Below are 15,207 nucleotides of genomic sequence, written 5' to 3' on the forward strand. Positions count from 1 at the left end.
ATCCTGCATTTAAATAATTTGAATGCAGGAATCTTGATGTGAATGTAGCCTTGTGATGGATCAGATAAAATTCCCATTTTCTATTCATCTTTTTTATACTATAAAGTCTATATTTTTCTTTGTATATATAAACTGCTTTTATATTCCTTGCTCTAATGGCCACTAGTAGCACCCCCTCCCATTAAGTCAAAAATTTAACTAAAACATGACACCTCCAACCAGGACTACACCCGATTTGGTGATGCCCAGATCCTGGAGGAAGTTCACCTTACACAGACACAACCAATCACAAACTACAAATACCTAGAAAACATTATGCTAATGATACACATGCTCATCGCATTAGTAGCCTACCTATAAAACCCCCATGTATCCGGAACCAATAAAGAGAGTATCATCAATCTGAGTACAGTCTCAGTGTTATGTAATAGGACCTACTATCCACTCAATGTATATCCAGACAGGGCCTTCCACCACATACATGTTGGTAGGTCTAATGGTGGCCATAGATGCTTCAATAAATAAGCAGGGCTGGATCTCGGGGGGAGGCGATTTCAGTTGTGCCCCCCATCCAGGTCCATTGATGTTGGGGAGGGATCGGGGGCAATACAGTCCAGGTACAATTCTGAGTTGGCAGGGCTGCACATTGCTCTGCCACTATCCACCATCATTGCTTTCCATTGTACAGGGGCCGGACCAGGGCGCACAGCATTGTTACTATGGTTCTGGTGGCTGACTGACAGTACTGCCCAATGCATGCAACCCAATCTGGGTGGTGGTGGGGGCTTTTAGGGTGGTGAAGAGGTAAACCATTCTCACTGCCTGCCATGGATTGCTCCTCAGAGAGCTAACACAAGTGTAAATGAGCCCTAAAGATATCCCTAAATCTAATGTGTCTCAGGATCAGGCCCTGCTGGAACAGTTGCAGTGTTCCTGTCCTAGCAATCTGCCCTGTCATCTATAATAAAGAGGACAGGACACCAAGAGCATTTCCATTCTGTCAGTCTGGTGAAATTCTGCAAATTGCACTGGCTAGGACACCGCCCTTTTAGTGAAGCCACCTCTGTAGAGCCTCACGGGTACACGCTTGAGCAACCTCCTGTATGTAAGCCAGCATTCTTGAACTGCCTTATGACTGATGTGCATAAGGACCTTATTGTACAGAGTTAAACTTTGGAAAAGGAATAACGCAAATCTGCTGTGCTGGTTACCATGGCTGTCAGAATACCCAAACAGTAACTGCATCTGATCGCAAACAGCTGCTGTTTAGCTGAGAGTTTTCTAACCAGGTCCTTCCACAAAAATCGATTGAAAATTGTACTTTTCTTGAGCTGGCTGGTGCTGACAGTACCATCCACAGAATGAATTTCAGCTGCTTCAGTAGTAATCGGCCAAAATTCAAGGTGGGTATGACCACCTTAAAGAGGAGGTCCAGCCCCCCTAAAAAAAAATTCAGTCAGCAGCTGCAAATACTGTAGATGCTGACTTTTAATATTAGGACACCTACCTGTCCTGGAATCCAGCGATGTCGGCTCCCCAGCCAATGTTTCTATCGGCTCTCGGGTGCTGCCGCTACCATTGCCTGTAAGGGAAACCTTGCAGCTTCACAGCCAGTTCCCCACTATGCATGCCATTGTGAATGGCCCGGTGGTGGAGGAAGGAGGAGTGGGACCTCGCCGCATCCAGGTCTCCCAAAAGTGGGGACAGGTACCTGTCAAAACCAGGTACCCGTTGCCCCCTCCCCCCCAAAAGGTGCCAAATATGGCACCGGAGGGGGGAGGAAGCAGATGAGCAAAGCTTCCCCTTTTGGGTGGAGCTCCGCTTTAAAGTGTTACTAAACCCCAGAGCCTACATTCACTATATATGATCTTCCCCAGAACATGGAAATGCAATTTAGTCAATATAAACTGATAAATACCTTTTCTCATCAGCAGTTAGAGCAGTCTTGTGACTGCTATGAGTGTCCAGCCAAGCACTGGTTAAAGCTTGTAGCAGAAGTTTTCTGACTATCCTATGAGAGTGCAAGACCCCTGACCCTCTCTATAGACAGTGCTGATTGGCCCTATGCTGATCACATGCACTCTCCCAAGAAAATAAAACCTCTCTAGCAATATACACCAAACAGAGCATGTGCAGCTTGACTCCATAGACTTTGTGTTCTCAGGAAATTATCAGGGGACAGTGGAAGAAGGTGAGGATCAGAGGAGACAGGATCAAATATCCTTTTTACACAATGTGGAGGAATAACCCTTTATGTTCCACAGTGAGTATAACAAGCATGCTTTACTGCATATACAGACTGATTTTACTGTTGTGGTTTTAGTAACACTTTAAGACTGGTTGGTTGCGATATATTCGGTTTTTGCTTTTGGGTTTAAGTTTTTCTCCATTTTAGGGGATAACAAAGTCTATGCCACAGGTCCTTAAAGAGGAGATCCAGTCTGTAAAAAAAGTAATAAAAAAAATTCAGAAGCTACAAATACTGTAGTATAAGGACACTTACCTGTCCAGGGATCCTGCAATATCAGCACCCCGAGCCAATTCATCAATCGGCTTCGGGGTGCAGATGCCGGAATTGTAAGTAAAGGAAACCAGCAGCTGGTTTCCTACTGTGCATGCATGAGTTGCTTTGCGCTTTCTGAATGTACAGTCCATATTCCCATTGCATACGTTCCTGGAATGAGCTCTTTAAGGTACTGGGTGCTGTAGCGACCGCCAGCTAGATACTGGAACCCATGCAATAAGTAGATATTTGCCAGCATGCCAAGGATCATCAATTTCGTCCAAATGGTTTTATTCAAGAGCGATCACATCACACTATAATATTCTATGATGTGATCTCTCTTGAATAAAAACTGTTTGGACGAACTTGAGGATCCTTGTGTGCTGGCGAATATCTACTTATTGTGCTTTATGAATGGCCCCTGCTGTCTTATGGGACCTGTGTGTCCCCCAGAAGGCAGCGGGGGGGAAGGAAGAGGGGCCTGTAATGTCGTAGATCACTGATCTTACACAGAAGTGGGAGTGGGTACCTGTCAAAACCAGGTACCCCCTCCAAAAAGTTTAAAATGTGGCAGTGGGGGGGGGGGGGGGGGCTGGGAACAAGCTTAGCTTGCCCTTTTGTGTGGAGCCCCGCTTTAAACTGGGTATACACTAGTAGAATTTTGAATGAAAAGATTGTATTTGCTTTTATGATTTGATTTTGGGATGAATGGATTTTAACAAATGAAAACCACATACACTGTTAAAAATTCGTACATTCGTGAACATTTTTCATCCTGCTCCATTGACTTGTCTTGTCAATACAGTTGAAAACAAATGCTAATTTGACCCCTACAATGAATGATCTTACAATGCTCTTACAATAAAACAATGAGTAACAAAAATAAAAGGCTAGGTAACACCTATAACATTAAATTGACCCCAGAATAAAACAATCTTACAATTTGTTCCTAATTTTTACTGACAGTCTACTGACTGGAATGGTGCCAGCTGATTGGAGAAAAGCCAATGTAGCACCAATATTTAAAAAAGGGCCAAAATACATCCCTGGGAATTACAGACCAGTTAGCCTAACATCAATAGTATGCAAGCTCTTAGAGGGGATGATAAGGGACTATATACAAGATGTTAGTAATGAAACCATTAGCAGTAATCAGCATGGATTCATGAAGAATTGTTCTTGCCAAACCAATCTATTAACCTTCTATGAGGAGGTGGGAAAGCCAGTAGACGTGGTGTATCTGGATTTTGCAAAAGCATTTGACACAGTTCCCAATAAATGTTTACTGTATAAAGTAAGGTCCGTTGGCTTGGACCATAGGGCGAGTACATGGATTGAAAACTGGTTACAAGGGCGAGTTCAGAGGGTAGTGATAAATGGGGAGTAGGTAGGAAGTGGGGTCCCCCAGGGTTTCTGTCCCCGGACAAATCCTAATTAATTTGTTCATAAACGACCTGGAGGATGGGGTAAACAGTTCGATCTCTGTATTTGCAGACAATACCAAGCTAAGCAGGGCAATAACTTCTCCGCAGGATGTGTAAACCTTGCAAGTGGATCTGAACAAATTAATAGGGTGGGTAACTACATGGCAGTTAAGGTTTAATGTGAAAAAATGTAAAATAATGCATTTGGGTGGCAAAAATATGATTGCACTCTCTGGGGGAATCAAGGATGGAAAATGACCTGGGGGTCCTAGTAGATGATAGGCTCAGCAATGGCATTTAATGCCAGCTGTCGCTAACAAAGCAAACAGAATATTGGCATGCATTAAAAAGGGGATTAACTCCAGAGATAAAACTATAATTCTTCCACTCTACAAGACTCTGGCCCAGCCTCGTCTGGAGTATGCTGTCCAGTTCTGTTCACCAGTCCTCAGGAAGGATGTACTGGAAATGGACTGAGTACAGAGAAGGGCAACAAAACTAATAATGGGTCTGGAGGACCCTAGTTATGAGGAAAGGTTACGAGCACTGAACGTATTCTCTCTGGAGAAGACGCTTGAGAGGGGATATGATTTAAATTTACAAATACCGTACTGGTGACCCCACAATAGGGATAAAACTTTTCCACAAAAGGGAGTTTAACAAGACACGTGGCCACTCATTAAAATTAGAAGAAAAGAGGTTTAACCTTAAACTGTATGAACGATCACAACATACAGGGATATACAATGTATTATTGACATATAATCACACACATAGTAGTTCCAACCTATGTAACACAATGTAACATAATGCCCTTACAACAAATTTCAAACAATTCCATTAATCTAATCTATAATCAAACAATTCCACTAATCTGTACCCAGCTTTACACCATGCACCCTTCCCAAGTGTCAAAATCTACATAGCCGTAAACTGCAACAAGGCATCACAATGTGATAAACACTGTCTGTTCAAAAAAAAGTAAACACAGACCAAAAGAAAACAAAAAAGCTTTAGTTTGAGTGAGCTGATAATAGCACAGGAGAGCAGCAGAAACACCACTTAATACTCTTCAGAATAAGGTCATGACAGGGTTGCATGTCTTGTATGCGGCTAGGACTGCTGTAACATCACAGAAAGTCATCCTAGCATTGTGAGCCATTGAAGGGATTTACAGGGCACTTTAGAGTGGCTGAAGGCTATGAAAATTAAAGGGTGTAAGTGAGAGTCAGATTACAACCTTAGGATATGTACACTTGTACTCTGAAGGTGTACAGAAAGCTTTCAAAAAATTGCTTTATTTTAAAATGGCCAACAGTTGCAAGCTCACATGAACAGCTAACCAAGCATATGGTTTTACTTCCATTCCATAAACGGGTGTTCATGTACCAAGTCTCTGCTAAGCATCTGAAAATATAATCAACATGGACTGAAAGAATGCCACCTAGAACCAGGTTACTATTGGCAATAGGCATTTTCTTTTGCTGTTTCTATACATAAAGCCTAACCCAGATAGCAAGCAATTGTGCCGCAAGTTTGAAAATGTTGTGCTAAGCTATTGCTAGACTTGCAAGGCTTCACAAGTGTGTTGCACAATTACAGCAAGTCCGTATTGCTTGACTCCAGATCAACTTTCTTTGTAAACATTCTGCAAGTCTGCTGCAAGTTCTGGTTCAATTAAGTTTTGCAACAGTCATCCCACCACAGGGGTCACTGTGGCTGAATTTTCATGCTGTAGACTTGAAGAAATATTTTTGTAGACTCACCACTGCAACTTTGCTCTTGCTAGAGACTTGCCACGCAAAATTGCTACAAATTGCAAAAGTGTCAACTAGAACCTGCACTCAAGTGCTCAAGTGTACAACAGGCTAGTGAAAATGTACAGGAAGTCAACACTCTTACAATTCAACACTGTCACAAATTTGTGGCAAGTGATCCTTTCTATCTATGAAGTTGGTCAGCAGGTTGTCCCTAAAGTGGTTTCTGCAATAAATAATATAAAGAAATGTGGTGGCTCTTGGTGTCAGTGAGACCCAAGTCACACATTCTATGTGTCCTTGTAGAGCTGAATTCACTAAGCCTAAGGGCCCCTTTACACCTAGTGCTGCATTAACCTCCCTGGCAGTATGTTTATTTCAGATTTTAGGTGCTGAAAGCGGTACCATTATTTGCAAGGAAATTTGGCGTTTTATACTGTAGGCCTGTAATTCTTAGGAATAACTCACTTAAATCTGTTCAAACAAGAGTCTAGTAGGCATCCCGGGTATGAAATTTTTTTTGAAAACAAAATTATAATATAAATAACTATAAATAATTATAACAAATAATAATATTATTATAATAAAAAATATTCAATAATGTAATCAAATCAAAATCACTGAAATTTGCTCAGTTGCAGAATTGTCGCTGTCATTACTTTTATTTTTTTTATGACGAATTTCCCCACAAATCGCTATCGCTCAATTCTGCAAGTGATTATAATTTATTATCGCTGTTTTCTAGCTGCTCTTAAACCATTTTTGACATAAAGGGACACTTTTGGTTGCTATGGACAATCTACAGTTTGCAGGCAAAAAGAACAGTTTTTATTATACAAAAGAACATGTAGGACACTGGGCAGACCACTAGGGACAAGGGGGGTGTGTATTTTTTACAAACAGTACTGCAATCTATAAGATTCCAGTATACTGTATGTAATGTGTTTGTTTACTTTTTTTTAATTTGGCGCCGTTCTCTGCCCCCGTGCGTCGTAACGTCGCAGGGAACGGAGATCGGCAGCACACAGGCACTGTGAATCGAGCAAGGAGGACCCCGCTCGCTCACACAGCGCGGCAGCGTCACAGGATCCAGGGACAAGGTAAGTAAACACTGCCTGTGAATGCTGCGAGGCGAGCCCAAGTCTGACTCGGGTTACCGATGGCAGCACAAAAATGTAACCCCCGAGTCAGACTCGGGAATACTGCCCAGAGGGTTAAGGGCCAAGCATTCATGTAATGCATCAACATTCACCTTTTGTAGCATGTTACACCCATATTCATGTTACATATGCACCAGACCCCGCTCCCGATTAATCCTTTGTTTTGACAGCTAGCGGGGGAGAAGATCCCGTCACAATCTGAAAAAAAAAAACTCTCGCTGTGCCATCCATTCACAGTGTTCTGTGAATGGGAAAACTACAAGGTCCAACAACCTTTGCAGATGTCGGCTTGTAGTCCTCAATTAACTACCACAGTGCTGTTGATCACTCTAGGTAGTTAATTGACTCTTCCTGTCAGAGTGTAACTGCCTGCTTGTATTGGAGGTACGGGCAAACAGATACACAGACACTCTGCAAGGCCATGGCATTACACCCACTATCTGCTGATCATGGGTGCAATGCTTTACTGGTCCCTAACAACAAAAAAAAAAGAATACATGCATATTTATTTACCTGCAAAACAATGTGCATTTATAAAAAAAAATTTGTAAGGGTAAACTTTTCCTTTAAGGCACACAAGAAAGATTTATTAAAACCGGTGCACACAGAATCTGGTGCAGCTATGCTGGTAGCCAATCAGCTTCTAACTTCAGCTTGTTCAATTAAAGCGGGAGTTGACCCAAATTTTTTTTTTAAGATTAGATTGATGCTCATTTTGTCAAGGGGAATCGGGTCGTTTTTTTTAAATCGAAGCAGTACTTACCGTTTTAGAGAGCGATCTTCTCCGCCGCTTCCGGGTATGGTCTTCGGGACTGGGCGTTCCTATCTGATTGACAGGCTTCCGACGGTCGTATACATCGCGTCACGAGTAGCTGAAAGAAGCCGAACGTCGGTGCGGCTTTATACGGCGCCTGCGCACCGACGTTCGGCTACTTTTGGAAAATCGTGACGCGATGTATGCGACCGTCGGAAGCATGTCAATCAAATAAGAACGCCCAGTCCCGCAGCCCATACCCGGAAGCGGCGGAGAAGATCGCTCTCTAAAACGGAAAGTACTGCTTCGATTTAAAAAAAAACTACCCGATTCCCCTTGACAAAATGAGCCTCAATCTAATCTTAAAAATTAACTTTTCGGGTGAACCTCCACTTTAAAGGATAAGTTCACCTTTTGTAACATGTTACACCCATATTCAGGATATAACATGTAACATGTTACAAATCCTCCAGCCCCCGCACCTCCACGACTCGCTGGTGTCACAGGCGGTGGGGGATCTTCTCTTCCCGCTCTCTGCCAGAATCTGCACAGAGTTCTGTGAATTGAAAACTACAAAAGCCGTCAGCCTTTGCGGCTGTTCAGTTTGTAGCTCTCAATGTACTACCACAATGTGGTTGAGCGCTGTGGTAATTCATTGATGCTTCCTGTTAATGTGTAACTACAATGTATGGCCAAACAGCTTACAGAGTCTGCATTTCGTCCCGAAGTCTGTATTTCACCCATGATCTGCTGATCGTGGGTGCAAAGCTTACCAGGCTCCCAATTAAAAAATAATAAATGCACATTTTTTCACCTGCAGAAAGTGAACTTATCCTTCCTTTAAGCTTTGACAATAAAACCTGGAGGCTGATTGGTTTTTATGCAGATCTGAACCATGTTTTGCAGTCTCCAGTTTTAGTAAATCTCCCCCAATGTGTTAAAGCGGTAGTAAACCGTAAAAAACAAAAACTAAATACAAACAAACAGGTCTTCCTGCAGGTTCATAACATTTTGGTAGTTATTTACTAAAGATGGCGGGTGTAAAATCTGGTGCAACTCTGAATAGAAACAATCAGCTTCCAGGTTTTATTGCCAAAGCCTAATTGAACAAGCTGAGGTTAAAAGCCGATTGGCTACCATGTATAGCTGCATCAGATTCTGAGTGCACCAGTTTTTGTAAATCTACCCCAATGTGTGAGGCCTCGTACACACGACCGAGTTTCTCTGCAAAAACCAGCAAGAAACGTGCTGGGAGATATTTTTTTGCCGAGCAAGTTCTCCATTTCCTCGACGGGAGTCTCAAATTGGCTTGTCAAGTTCCTCGACGGGCTGGTTTTCGAAGAGAAACTCCAGCGTGTGTATGCTAAGAAACCCGCGCATAAAGACGGGAGTAAAAGTAGCATTTGTAATGGAGATAACACATTTTTCAAGCTGTAACTGACTGAAAAGTGCAAATCGTCTCTTAACAAACTTTTACATAACAGGCAAACACATGAGATTAGCAAAACAAGCCCCAAGAGTTTAGCCAGTGGAATCGAACTTCCCCTGCCTTTGTATGTGTTGTACGTCACCGCGTTTGAGAACGAGGAGATTTTGTCTTGACAGTGTGTACGCAAAGCAAGCTTGTCGAGTTCCTCGACAAGCCTAACAAGGAACTCGACGAGGAAAACGATGTGTTTCGCCCGACGAGTAACTCGGTCGTGTGTACGAGGCCTTAGAATACTAGCAGATTATGACAGACTTGACTAGAAAAAACAGAACCCTCCAGCCGCGTGCTGTCATCGCTGACAGGGATTCCATCTTCACCGGGTCTTCCTTCCAGTTTTGTGGGCTCCGGCCATCCGAATGGCAAACTAGTGATGACGTCCCTCCCACGCATGCGGGCAGGAGTCGCGGTCGCAGCACAGCTCTCTCAATGAACAGTGTGCAAAGCAGGGAATAAATTTCATCTCTTCCTCTATTAAAAGCACCACATACAGTACAGTATAGTAAAACACTGGTTAGGCAGACAGTTAACCCATTGATTTCCCTAGATGTTTAACCCCTTCCCCACCAGTATCATTAGTACAGTGACAGTGTATTTTTTAGCACTAATCACTGTATTAGTGTTACTGGTCCACAAAAAGTGTCAGTTATTGTCAGAATGACCGCCAAAATATCGCAGTCCTGCTATAAGTCGCTGATCGCCACCATTACTAGAAAAAAAATAAATACATAAAAATAAATAAAAATATCCCATTTGTAGACACTAGAACTTTTGTGCAAACCAATCAATATACACTTAGCAGAAAACATATTGGCCTAATTTTATGAGAATTTTTGGATATGTTTTATAGCAGGAAAAAAATAAAAATAAATATTTTTTTCAAAATTGTTGGTCTTTTTTGTTTATAGTACAAAAAATAAAAAATGCAGTGGTGAGCAAATATCACCAAAAGAAAGCTCTATTTTTGATAAAAAAAAAATAAAAATTTGCTCAGAGCAGCTCTGATTCTTCTCTTTTGAGGTCCCCCACTGGCACTTCTGGCTCCTCCACCCTGCTGAATTCCCCCACATTGTATAAGTACTTGGTCCCCTCAGGGGTAAAATATAACGTTTAAACATTTTCGCAAGAGTTCTTCTTTAAGAATGATGTTGCTTGTGATCATTTTTACCATCATTATTTTCTTGTCATCTCAAATGGCTCTAATTATAGGCACATTATAAAACATGAAAAATAAAAATCTTGTGCGCTACTGTGAGTATATAGTAAAAATAAATAAAGTGCATAAAGTACCGTTCAGGGCAGCTTTATCTAAAAGTGTTCACAATACACAAATGATGAAATGAAGTAAAAGTGATAAGCGCTCCAAACAGTAAAGTAAATATATGCAGTGTGTATCCACAACAAATGCTCAAAACATAACAAACAATAACATCAGTGAACCTAATCCAAAGTGTTACTATAAAGTGATGGAGCGATGGGTCTAAATCACAAAGTGACAGTGACTCCAGCAATGGAGTAAAAATCTATAATAAATGGAAAGTGTCCTATACCTGAGGAGTATGCTGATCACAATAAGCAAATAAATGGCTGATGATGATCAATCTACATGACATCTATAAGCAGTCTCCCAGAACTCTCACCTTATGTATACTATATAATGGCATATAGCGTGGGTGTGCGCGTCTCCGGGATGTGGATCTCACTCCTTCCCAATGATGTTCTCTATGGCTGCTTCTTATAACTGTTGCTAGTACCAGTTTCAAAAAAGTATATTGGACTTATATGGGTGCTCAATACTCCAAAAAGAGCCAAGGGGAGAGGAAGAAGAACGGATGCCTCCAATGGTGAAGTAAGTAAAAAAGGGGGGGGGGGTGCTTTATTTATGTGTAAAATGGACTCTTACATCAATTAAAATAAGGTAATGCAAAGTAAAGTAGTAGGACGCGGCTTTCACAGCGCCGTCTTACGTCTCTCTGCTGGCCTCCGGCTTACGCAGGTGTCACGTGGTCTCGAATCCCTACGGCGTTACGTCACGTACCTCGTGACTTCATCAGGGGGTGCGTTCCTTGGATAAGACCGACAGGCGTCTCAGCCAATCAGGTTCATCGGTTCTAGTTATCGGTAACCTGATTGGCTGAAGCGTCATCGAGGGCGGGAGAAGACATTGAGGACGGAAGATGCAGGATGGCTGACCCCAGAAACATAAGTGCCAGGCTGGGGCATTTTCCAGGGCACAGTGGCAGCATTTTTTCCAGGGCACAGTGGCTATAATTCATGGGCACAGTGGCGACAATTGATGGGCACAGTGGCGACAATTGATGGGCACAGTGGCTACAATTGATGGGCACAGTGGCTACAATTGATGGGCACAGTGGCGACATTTGCTGGGCACAGTGGCGACATTTGCTGGGCACAGTGGCGACAATTGCTGGGCACAGTGGTAACAATTGATGGCACAGTGGTAACAATTGATGGCACAGTGGCAGCGTTTGATGGCATGGCACAGTGGCTGTGTTTGGCATGGCACAGTGGTGACAATTGATGGGCACAGTGGCGACAATGGCACAGTGGCTGCGTTTGATAGCATGGCATAGTGGTGACAATTGCTGGGCACAGTGGTGACAATTGCTGGGCACAGTGGTAAGAATTGATGGCACAGTGGCTGCGTTTGATGGCATGGCACAGTGGCTGCGTTTGGCATGGCACAGTGGCAACAATTAATGGGCACAGTGGCGACAATTGATGGGCACAGTGGCGACAATTGATCTTACAGTGGCGACAATTGATGGCACAGTGGCGACAATTGATGGCACAGTGGTGACAGTTGATGGCACAGTGGTGACAATTGATGGCATGGCACAGTGGTGGCAATTGATAGGCACAGTGGTGATAAATGATGGCACAGTGGCTGCGTTTGATGGCATGGCACAGTGGCTGCATTTGCTGGCACAGTGGCGACAATTGATGGCACAGTGGTGACAATTGATGGCACAGTGGCTGCATTTGATGGGCACAGTGGTTGCAATTGATGGGCACAGTGAGGCTGCAATTGTTTTTTTTTTTCGTTTGTTTGCGCCCCCCCAAAATTTTGAGCACCAGCCGCCACTGGGTTCAGCTATAAGGCCAGGGTCGCATCTTTTGTCTGTTTTAGTGCGCTTACATGTATTTGTGCGATTCTACTGAACATCACAGTGCATATAATTAAGCAGACAGGCCAAATTTATAATTCACAGTTCAATGCACTGCATAGATCTGAACAGCGTAAATCTAGATTTTCCTAGCTTGTGACGGAAAATATAAGTTATATGAAGACAGGAGGCGACTTGTGTTGGTTACAATGCATGCATTAAAAAATGAACGTGTGATTATGGCTTTTGTGATTTCAACAGCCCTTGCTTTAAATAAATTGAATATTCTGATTTTATTAAGATCAAAGTTATTTATCATTATGGGAATTATAGGAGTCTAAATCTAGGGTGTGAAGTAGTGTGATAGGCACATTAGATTGTAAAGGATGGGAATGATATAATGTACTGCATAATATACAGTTAAGTGAGGTCCATCCATATACATATTTGGACACAGGCACAATTTTCATACTTTTGGCTCTGTAAACCACCAGATTAAAGTTAAAACAAAACAATCCAAATTAGATTGAAGTGTGGACTTTCAGCTTTAAACATAAATATCAAGTACAAATTTTAGGAACTGCAACCATTTTTATACACAGCGCCCCCACCTCATTTTCAGGGGCTCAAATGTAATTGGAAAAATGAATATAAATCATAAATAAAATGTTTATTATTAATATTTTGTTGAGAATCCTTTACTGGCAATGACAGCCTGAAGTCTGGAACCAATGGACCTTACCAAAGACTGGGTTTCCTCCTTTCTGATGCTTTGCCAGGCTCTAACTGCAGCTGTCTTCAGTTGTTCTTTGTGGGTGATTTCTGCCTTTAGTTTTGCCTTCTGCAAGTGAAATGCATGCTCAATTGGGTTGAGATCAGGCGATTGACTCGGCCATTGCAGAATATTTCACTTATTTTCCTTCAAAAGCTCCTGGGTTGCTTTTGCAATGTGTTTTGGATCATTGTCCATCTGTACTGTGCAGCGCCGACCAATCAATTTTGCTGCATTTGGCTGAATCTGGGCTGACAGTATATCTCTAAACACTGCAGAATGCTCCTGTCTTCTGTCACCTCATTAATAAACACCAATGACCCAGTGCCACTGAAAGCCATGCATGCCCATGCCATCACACTGCCAGCTCCACCATGTTTTACAGATGACATTGTGTGCTTTGGATCATGAGATGTTCAAAGCCTTCTCCACACTTTTTTCTTCCCGTCATTCTGGTACAGATTAATCTTAGTTTCATTTGTGCTTTTCCAGAACTAGTCTGGCTTTTTTAGATGTTTTTGGCAAAGATAATTCTTGCTTTTCTATTCTTCATTCTTATTAATGTTTTGCACCTTGTTGTGAACCCTCTGTATTTGCTCCGGTGAAGTATTCTCTTGATTGTAGACTTTGACAATGATATGCCCACCTCCTGGAGAGTGTCCTTAACTTGTCTGGATTTTGTGAATGGTGTTTTCTTTACCATAGAGAGGATCCTGCGATCATCCACCACTGTCGGCTTCCATGAATGTAAATGCCTTTTTATGTTACTGAGCTCACCACTGCATTCTTCTTTTCTCAGAATGTCCTAAACTGTTGATGAGGACACTCCTTATGTTGCTGCTATCTCTGATGGATTTGAAGCCTTACAATGGCCTATTTCACTTGCCTGGACAGCTCTTTTAAACGCATGATGTAGGTTCACAGAAATAGATTCCAAATGCAAATACCACACTTAGAATCAACTCCAGACCTTTTGCCTACTTAATTGATGAAGAAATAACGAAATAGTAGCCCACACCTGGCTATGAAACAGCTTTTGATTGAACTGTCCAATTACTTTTGATCCCTTGAAAAAGGAGGATGGCTATTCTTAAGAGCTGTTAATCCTAAAACCTTCCTCTAATTTAGATGCACATACCCTCAAATTAAACCCGAGAGTGCGCACTTTCAGCCCATATATCCATTATATAACTATAGCTTGAATATCTTTTGGTAAATACCTGAAAAAAATCTAACATTGTGCCTGTGCCCAAATATATATGGACCTAACTGTATATATGTATATTTTTGAAAAAAGCTATAGAACCAAGATAGACGACAGGCACTTAAAGGAACACTAAAGGCAAACATTTTTTTTTTTATATAACAAACATGTTATACTTACCTCCACTGTGCAGCTCGTTTTGCACAGTGTCCCCGAATCCTGTCTTCTGGGGTCCCTCGGTGGCTGTCTCAGCTCCTCCTCGCAAAAGCTTTTCACCTTCATGCGAGCGAGCTTGCATGGTGGAAAGCTTTTGCGGGCGCGCTCCCGTGATACAGCGGCGGGCATAGCCGCCGACTGTATCACTCGGCCCTGCCCCCGGCACGCCGCGTCATCGGATGTGATTGACAACAGCGCCAGCCAATGGCTGCGCTGCTATCAATCCGTCCAGCCTAGCCAATCAACGGCCAGGCTGGGAACCGAAGAGGATCACGAGGACGCGCGCCTTAAGAAATTAAGGGATCCCCTTTACCAGATTGGGCATCTTTTTTGGTGGCATCTTGGTGGAAGATTTCAGATGGTGTAGAAGGATCTGTTTTGTAGCACATTATTTACTTGCAAGGAACTATTTTTACTGATGGGTTTTACTTCCTCTTTTGCTCGCTGCAAATGAAAAGCATAATGGGCTAGTATGCATAGCATACTGGGCACAGATTGGCATTTCCCAGGTGGTCTAGGGGGCATACCTGGTGGTCCAGTGTGGGTGCCCATCCCTTGTGGTCCCGGCGTAAGGTTTACGATTATTCACTTTCTATTGTTTTTTTGTATGCATCGCATACTAGCCACTTATGTGCCACTTACCTGCAAAAGAATCCAGCGATGTCCCCAGTGTAGGCAGCGTCCATCTTCTGGCCCCTCTTCCTTCCGGGCCATGGACTCTGGCTCTGTGATTCGCTGGAGCCGCGTGATGTCACTCCAGCGCATGCACACGGGAGCCGTGATTAACGGCATAGGCTAGGGAA

The sequence above is a fragment of the Rana temporaria genome, chromosome 3 (assembly GCF_905171775.1).
Source record: "Rana temporaria chromosome 3, aRanTem1.1, whole genome shotgun sequence".
In the NCBI taxonomy this organism is placed as follows: Eukaryota; Metazoa; Chordata; class Amphibia; order Anura; family Ranidae; genus Rana; species Rana temporaria.